The 7,640-nt window shown below is 37.8% G+C and overlaps 1 long non-coding RNA gene across 1 annotated transcript; it reads right to left on the bottom strand.

Moving 5' to 3' along the window:
- Positions 1 to 265: 265 nt before the first annotated feature.
- Positions 266 to 2,361, bottom strand: LOC310896932. The gene is made up of 3 exons (XR_014581923.1): positions 2,100 to 2,361; positions 1,922 to 2,015; positions 266 to 1,299 (listed from the first exon to the last, which is right to left on the bottom strand). It is a non-coding gene; the product is annotated as an uncharacterized lncRNA (long non-coding RNA).
- Positions 2,362 to 7,640: the final 5,279 nt, after the last annotated feature.

Raw genomic sequence — 7,640 nt, 5'->3', positions numbered from 1 at the left:
TTTTTTCATACTTGTGTTTAAAAGGAAATCTTAAAGGGCAAAGTAAAAGCATTTGTGATTTTAATCATAAGCTTTTAAGAGATAACAATAAAAGCAGTCTGATTTGTGAATATAGAACACAAAAACATAAATAAATACCTGCTAATGCTGAAATTTGCAACTAAAAAGTTAATACTTCATATATTGCTGAGTCAGGTAGTATATGTGGGGAGTTGCAAGAAATGCTTTTTAAATGACGAATGACTTCCCTGGTACCCATTTGTCATTTAAAAAGCATTTCTTTCAACTCCCTGCTTCTGTCTTAGGCACAGGAGTGTGATTTGACTGGTGGAAAAAACAACCTTGAAGTTATCATAGGCCTATCTAGCATTTTCTTTCTACCTTCCCTATGAACACTCAGCCTGCTCTGTCTCTTCATAAGGAGTTTCCTGAAATAATTGCATGGATTGATATAGCAGAAACTCCTTGTCTTACAAGCTTTTTCTCTTGCTTGGGTAATGCTGCTGTGAGTAATTGATTAAAAAATTACAAACATTATTTCACAAACCCAAGGACTGACTTGGGTACCTACTTTTCAGGACTGATAAGAAGCAGTGGGTATTTCTTCCTTTTCCTGCCATGTTAGTAGCATGACAGAATTTTATTTTGCTTTCCACTCTGAGGCAGGATGGGAAGCACTCTCTACAAAGGATGGGTGGTGAAAACTGAAGATCTTGTTGCAATTTAGTGAATTCTTGCCACAGTGTTCATGTACTGGAGTGCCTTGGTTGATGCTGTTCTAAACTTAAAGTGAAGGTCACAGGATAACTTTCTGGGTAACTCTGGGAAGAGTGATGGGGAGATGTCAGGTGGGGTTCAGGTACAATTTGTTTCACCTAAATTTAGACAAGTATAATGTATATGTCTACACCTGAACTAGGAGACAAATGAGTAAAAAAGGGTAAAATGTGAAGTTTGTTATTTTATGTTTTTGTTTTAGGATGACATAAATCAGTCCACACTAGCCTCTGCTGCTGATAACGATTAACACAGATATAATTATCCTGCTTCAGATACTTAAAGTTACATCAAATGAATTGTGTCTGATGTCTGATTTAGAAAGTCTCAAACTCTTTTCTTCACTTCTTTCTTTTACCATCAGAGGAAGACATGGGAACACTGCATCACTTCTGGGATGACCAGGGAGACTGTGGTGAAAAGGAGAGCACTCAGAAGCAGCAGTATCTCCATTACTAGATTCTTTCCCAAGTAGACTAGTAAAGCTGTGGAGAAGTACAGGCATTGTGACTTGTATCTCCCCTGTATTAAGACAATGAGTAGTAAATAAAGAAAATTAATTTCTCTTGTAACTTTTCCTGTTTGCTTTTTATAGCTGCAAAATTCTGTATTTTTAAGAGCGATCTTGAAATCTTAACATGAAGGCACATCAGATTTTGGTAGTCCATGCAAGATGATAAAATCTTTTGGGGTTGTGCGGTTGTGCCTTTGCTTCAAACAGAGTTCAGTATAGAGATAATTTTCAGTAATTAATAAAAATGAATAATTTGAATGATTAATAAAAATGAATAATGAATAAAAATGAAAAAATGAATACCAAAAGACATCATGCTTTCTGTCTTTTTTGTTTCTTTCTCATTTCTTTCTCTTTCTCCTTTTTTTTTTTTTTTTAGTTTTTTTTTTTTTTAGTTTAGTTTAGTTTGTATAATTATATTCTATTTTTCCTCCTGGAAGCAGTAAGCTCAGCCACAAAAATTGATCTTGAAGAGACCTGATATAGACTAGGTTTTTCATTCATTCAGTTGTCTTGGGTTTAATTTGCTCTTCCTAGCTAGTTTTGGATGGAAATGAACATAGATAAGTAGAAATATGTGTGCTTCCCATCCCAGAAAACTGCTTATGAAATTATTATTTTAGAACTCACTTTTTAGTTTCCTATGTATTCTTCTATCCCAGGTGAGCAGCTGACTTCTAGTCACGGAAGCCAGTAGTTTCTCCCTGGCAAGCTGCAGATTCCCCTGTGAAGAAAAAGAAAAAGTTAATTACCACACATATTCCTTTCTCTTTCCTGCCATCTGCTTCTAATGCCTTTTCTTCTAAACTTGTGTTTCTTCTCGTAGATCTTTATTTGATTCTCCAAGGCAGTTCATCTAACATCAAATGCCATCGTAAATTGGAATTACAGTAAGCTAAAATAGAAGAGAATTAGAATGCTCATCTAGGCTATCTGTTCATTCTTATATCTGTGAAACTTCCTTGAATCTTTTCTCCCAAAGCCCAGATACTACTGTTATATCACTAGTAGTTTCCACAGGGCCAGGTGTGGGTAATAACATGCCCCATAACTCCAAATACAAGTACTGACCCTAAGTGTTGATTGTGCCAAATCCTTTAATATTATGAAAGACATAAAATCTATGTTTCTCAAAACCCTTGAATTTTGAATAAGAACTGTGGAATTGGACTCCTAGTTATGATAATGCTTTACTTTAAGTTTGTTGAAAACATGAACTCCCCCCCCCACCCCCCCAAAAAAATAAAAAATTAAATAAATCTGTGAAGCAGATAATGGTTTTCATTTTTTTGCAGAAATTCATGAAAATACTGCCAGAGAATATAGGGAGCTAGTGTCAGGGCTGGATAAGACAATGTTTTATTGCTGTACTTAGACCAGAATTTCCAAGAACTTCATGATCCTGAAAGGAGCTCAGTCTAAATGCAGGATATGGAAAAGGATGTGGTATTTTTTTTTTTTCCTCTCTCTTACACACACAAAAACATACATACAGATGCTTCTTGAGTATTACAGAAAATCCTCTTCGGACACACACGACTTCTTCTGATCTCATCTGGCTTTGGGTTTCACCCTGTCTATACCATGAACACAGAGATTTCCAAAGAAAATAAGGAACAAGGAAAACTGGAGCCTAAATTATATTTTATCAAACATCATTTTTTTTCCACACTTTTTATTTTCAGATCAGATCCAGAAAAAATGAGGATTTTACTATTTGAAAGACATCCCCCCACTCCCTTTAAAGATAATTCTCTGGGAGGGAGAGATAGTGCCAGAATATTTTCAGCACCCACAAATTCTAGAGACAAGTACACATAACTTTATTTTTAAACAATATTTAATAAATATACTAATTATCATATAAGGAAAAAAAATACAAAGTAATAAACATTAGCTTCAATAAATGCTCAGATGAGCTCAACTTATGGCATAGTTTCTTGGTGAAGAAAGCCAACAAGTCCCATTCACAAAATTATTTACATTTCTTGTGAAAGAATTACCGTTTCTAATTTCTAATGACTTTTGAAAAACAGGTCAGATTCACTGTCTTCAGTGCTAGTTCTCTAATCTTGCATGTGCTAAGCCATCAGAGCTGAGAGTATTCAGCATTAGGACCTTTCCCAGGCTCTGGGCTGTGCTCTTTCAATGTACACTGCCAGTCTATCAGCTGTTCGCTGGGCCTTGAACAACAGCTGCCAGCAACTGCAAACATCCGGCCTCTACTGAGAGGCATAAAGAACCAATTGATAGGAGCAAACTTCAGGATGCATAGGAATGCCTGCACAATTCTAAATTAATTCTTTGAATTTTAGTAGTCTGAATGGAATGAGAGAGAAGGAAAATTTAAAAAAAAAAAAAAAAAGGAAGCTGATGTAAAGCTAAGTGAAAGGGTGTTATATTGATACTATGTTCTTGGTTGGCCTGAGACGATTGCAATGATTTTTAAATGTTACTGGAGTTTACTTGGATTTAATCCTTCCTGACCTTCATTTCCTATGCATCTACCCTTACATGCAAGTTTCTGCAATACTCTGATAAACTGCTTAGCCAAACATCATTTGGCTCTAACACAGGGCTGATTTGTTTCCTTGTCAAAGGAAGCTAACCCAGTTATTCTGCCTCCAAAGCATCAGGTGATAGAATTTATACATGTGTTGGTCTTACATGATTGAGAACTGATGTCCCTGTCAAACTAACTCTTTTGTTATACTACAATTGCTAATTTTAAAAATAACTTCATGACAGCTTAGGCATCTGAGCAAATGAGTGTTGTTTTGCCAGGAGAGATCACTGCTGACTGAGTTAACAGTGCTGTATCAGATAGAATTTCTTAGTAAAACACTTCCACAGTTGAGTTGATCGCCTTTTTAAAAACTGAATAGAAGAAGAAAAAAAAAAAAAAAGGAACACTAGAAAAACCCTTTTAGTCCCATAGTGCTAAATATGACTAAGTGGCTAATGGTCTTTTATTATGACAAACTGGCTCTTCCTACTGCTAATGCAGCATTTCAAAATGGGTCATTATAAACCTTGAGTTCATGAATGAAATATTTTCAAACAGAGGAAAGGCACATTTAAATGGTTACATTAGGAACTCCAGTGGACAAAAACAAGACAATTCAGACTATACAGTTTTCTCCAATGCCTGTGAGAACTTGGAGACAAGAGCAACAGCATGACCTTGTAATGGAATGTCATCCTCGACTCTGAATTGCCTGGCAGATATTTATCTGAGTCACAATTTTAACAAGGTTTAGGTTTCCTTCCCCTTCCCCCTCCCCCTCCCCCTCCCCCTCCCCCTCCCCCTCCCCCTCCCCCTCCCCTTCCCCTTCCCCTTCCCCTTCCCCTTCCCCTTCCCCTTCCCCTTCCCCTTCCCCTTCCCCTTCCCCTTCCCCTTCCCCTTCCCCTTCCCCCTTCCCCCTTCCCCTTCCCCTTCCCCTTCCCCTTCCCCTTCCCCTTCCCCTTCCCCTTCCCCTTCCCCTTCCCCTTCCCCTTCCCCTTCCCCTTCCCCTTCCCCTTCCCCTTCCCCTTCCCCTTCCCCTTCCCCTTCCCCTTCCCCTTCCCCTTCCCCTTCTCCTTCCCCTTCCCCTTCCCTTTTTATTTGTCTTTGTCTACTTTTTTCTATAGGTCGATCTTCATTAATATACAAGTCCAATCAACTCTTCTTTAGCCACATATGGGCTCTTGGCAGGCAACCTAATGTTTTCTTGCTTTGGATCTGGAGACAAGGAGGAAAAGCACACAGGGTTAATACTCCCAGCAGGGCCTAAAGACCAGCTTTATGCAATCTGCCTATATAGGAGCAGAAAGGCATTGGAAAAGCCCAAATGGGCCAAGACTTATGTGGGGCCAGAAAATCTAATACTGAAAAAACATTTCCACCCTGCCTGTCTGTGTAAAGGGATGATAAAATCTAGCAAAGATAACTTCAGATGCCAGTCTTTGGTGGATTCTTTGGAACAGATTTTCTCCTCCCCTTTTCCAGCTGTGCATTTGACAGCTTTTAGCCATAGATTCACATTAACACAGTTATATTGTCTGTTTTTCAAAACAGTGGGTGTCCACTTCTTATTAGTTACAGTAAGTCAGGCTATTTCTTGTCTAACTCTGTTCTTCCTGTTAGCAGGAAAAGATTCCAAAATGTGCCTTCAGCCATGTTTTGATTGCTGTGAAGATAAAATTCAGGATGTGTTCTTGGGGTTTTCACATTATCAGTAAAAGTATTGTGGTCAGAACTTCACTGATTGTTTTGCTGTTCAGCTAACATGAAGACCTGACACTGAGCACACTACTCGTATGCAGGCAAACCTCCTCTTGAAACAGAAGGTGTTGTTGCTCACTTGATTTCGGGTATCTAAAAAGTAGACATTCGCATCCAAGTACCTATTTAGACTACTTTTTATTCAACAGAAGGAAATAGACCTTTCCATAGTATAAGTCATTGAACTTTGCTTAGGTAGCTATCTACGATAAGGTGATTTTCTTCTCAAAATTATGTTCTTTACCTATAAAAGAACTCCAGGTGAATAGCTAAGGCAGATCAGTTTACATTGTAGCAGGGGGGTGGCTTCTATCCACAGTGTATATAAGGACTCTGTCTGTAAAAGAGGTCCTGGAAGTTATCAGAACTGGTAGAGACCCTTTAGCATACTGAACAAAAAACTCAGACAGAATTTGGTTGTATTTTTCCCTAGGATGGAAATTTTATTATGTGAAGCCAGTGGGAACTGTAGGAATTCAGCCTCCTCAGAGATTCAGTGGAAAGAATATGGCAATTTTTATTAGTACTTTGGGGCAGGTCCCTGCTTGCCTTTTTCTCCCTTTTCTTCCTGCATTCCTGTTCTTGCTATTAAGATTAAAGCATTTTATCCAATGATTCTTAAATGTAGAAAGTATAAGGTCTCTGAATCAGGAAATGGAACTCAAGACCCCTTTCTTCTGCCAGGGGAATTCAGGTGTATTAACAACTGGGCTCTCTTTTGTTTATCTTACCAATCTAGTTTGGCACAGCAGGTCAATATTTAACAGTCTTACAACTGCAGTCCCACTTTTGCACACAGACTGGTGATTAGACACTGTCCTTGGAAGAAGAAATGAACACAAACAGTCCAGGGCAAACCCTCATTCTCTACCCTCATTCTCTTTCTGTCAGTGCTGTGAAATGTCTGTCTATGGCTGTGCATTTTTTGATAAGTGGTTATGCATTATTTGGTGCTGTGAGTATCCTCTAGGTATGGTCTAATTCTCTTCCTCTCTCCTCACTCACCTCCTCCTCCCACAGCCCACCAGCATAAACACTTCCAGAAAGACAGGCACAGGTAAGTCTCTTTTGCTTGATCCAAACAGCTTAAAGAATGAGATAGACACCAAGATCCTAGACTCAGACACAATGACAATATCTCTAAATGAGTATCGAATTATGCAAACACTCCTGAATTGATTCCACACCTGTTGTCGATGACTTTTTAGGCAGCTAAACTAACTGGTACCCTAAATCAGTCATAATTTCTGTGTACTGCTCAGTTGCTCAGTTGCTTATTTATTTATTTTTTTTTTTCATCCTTAATCATCAAACTAGTAGAGTTTAGCAACTTTTAGCAAAATCCTTTAATGTTTAGGAAACAGAGTGCAGTTACTGTTGAAACATGCATAAATGTATTTGGCCTTAAAGGAACAAAATACATATAAAGAAAGAATGGTGGTGCTTTTTTTTTTTTTTTTTTTTACTGTTTGTTTTTAATATAACTTCTTACTTTAGTCTGACCCATTAAGTTTTCTAAACTGCGGTTTGTGGTATTTGGCATCCTCTGTTCTTTTGATAAGTACCTAAGCAGGATGTCCTTGCAAATTAAATGAAAAACAGTCCTGGAAGTTTTCCTCCCTTAGGAATAAATATTAAGATTGGCAGATGGTTTAAGTGGAAATACACAGGAATTTACTTTAGACAGTACTTGAAAATCATTCCAGTAGATATTACTAAGGTAGACTCATGAAGCTCCATCAGACATCCTGTGTTGAATCAATTTTTAATGGCCTAGAGCAAGACATTTAATTTATTCCATCCAAATTGTTGCAAAACAGCCTCACTCTAAAAAGAACAATACATAAATATCCTAAAGTAATAGTATTTTCAACTAATTTTATACCACAGGAATGTCCTTACAATTTCTTGGTAAGGAAGGTTGTGGATATACCCTAACTAGTAATCTCTGAATACCTGATGCAAGCTCTCTTAAGTCTTCAGGGAAACTTGCAGTTGAGTTCAAATGCACTCGTGGTCATTCATACAAGCACAGAGTTTAACATATCGATGTGTGTGGAGAAGGTATTTGTGTGGAGAGTGTAT

Source organism: Anser anser, assembly GCF_964211835.1.
Source record: "Anser anser genome assembly, chromosome: 1".
Classification (NCBI taxonomy): domain Eukaryota; kingdom Metazoa; phylum Chordata; class Aves; order Anseriformes; family Anatidae; genus Anser; species Anser anser.
This window is presented reverse-complemented; position numbering and strand designations above follow the sequence as displayed.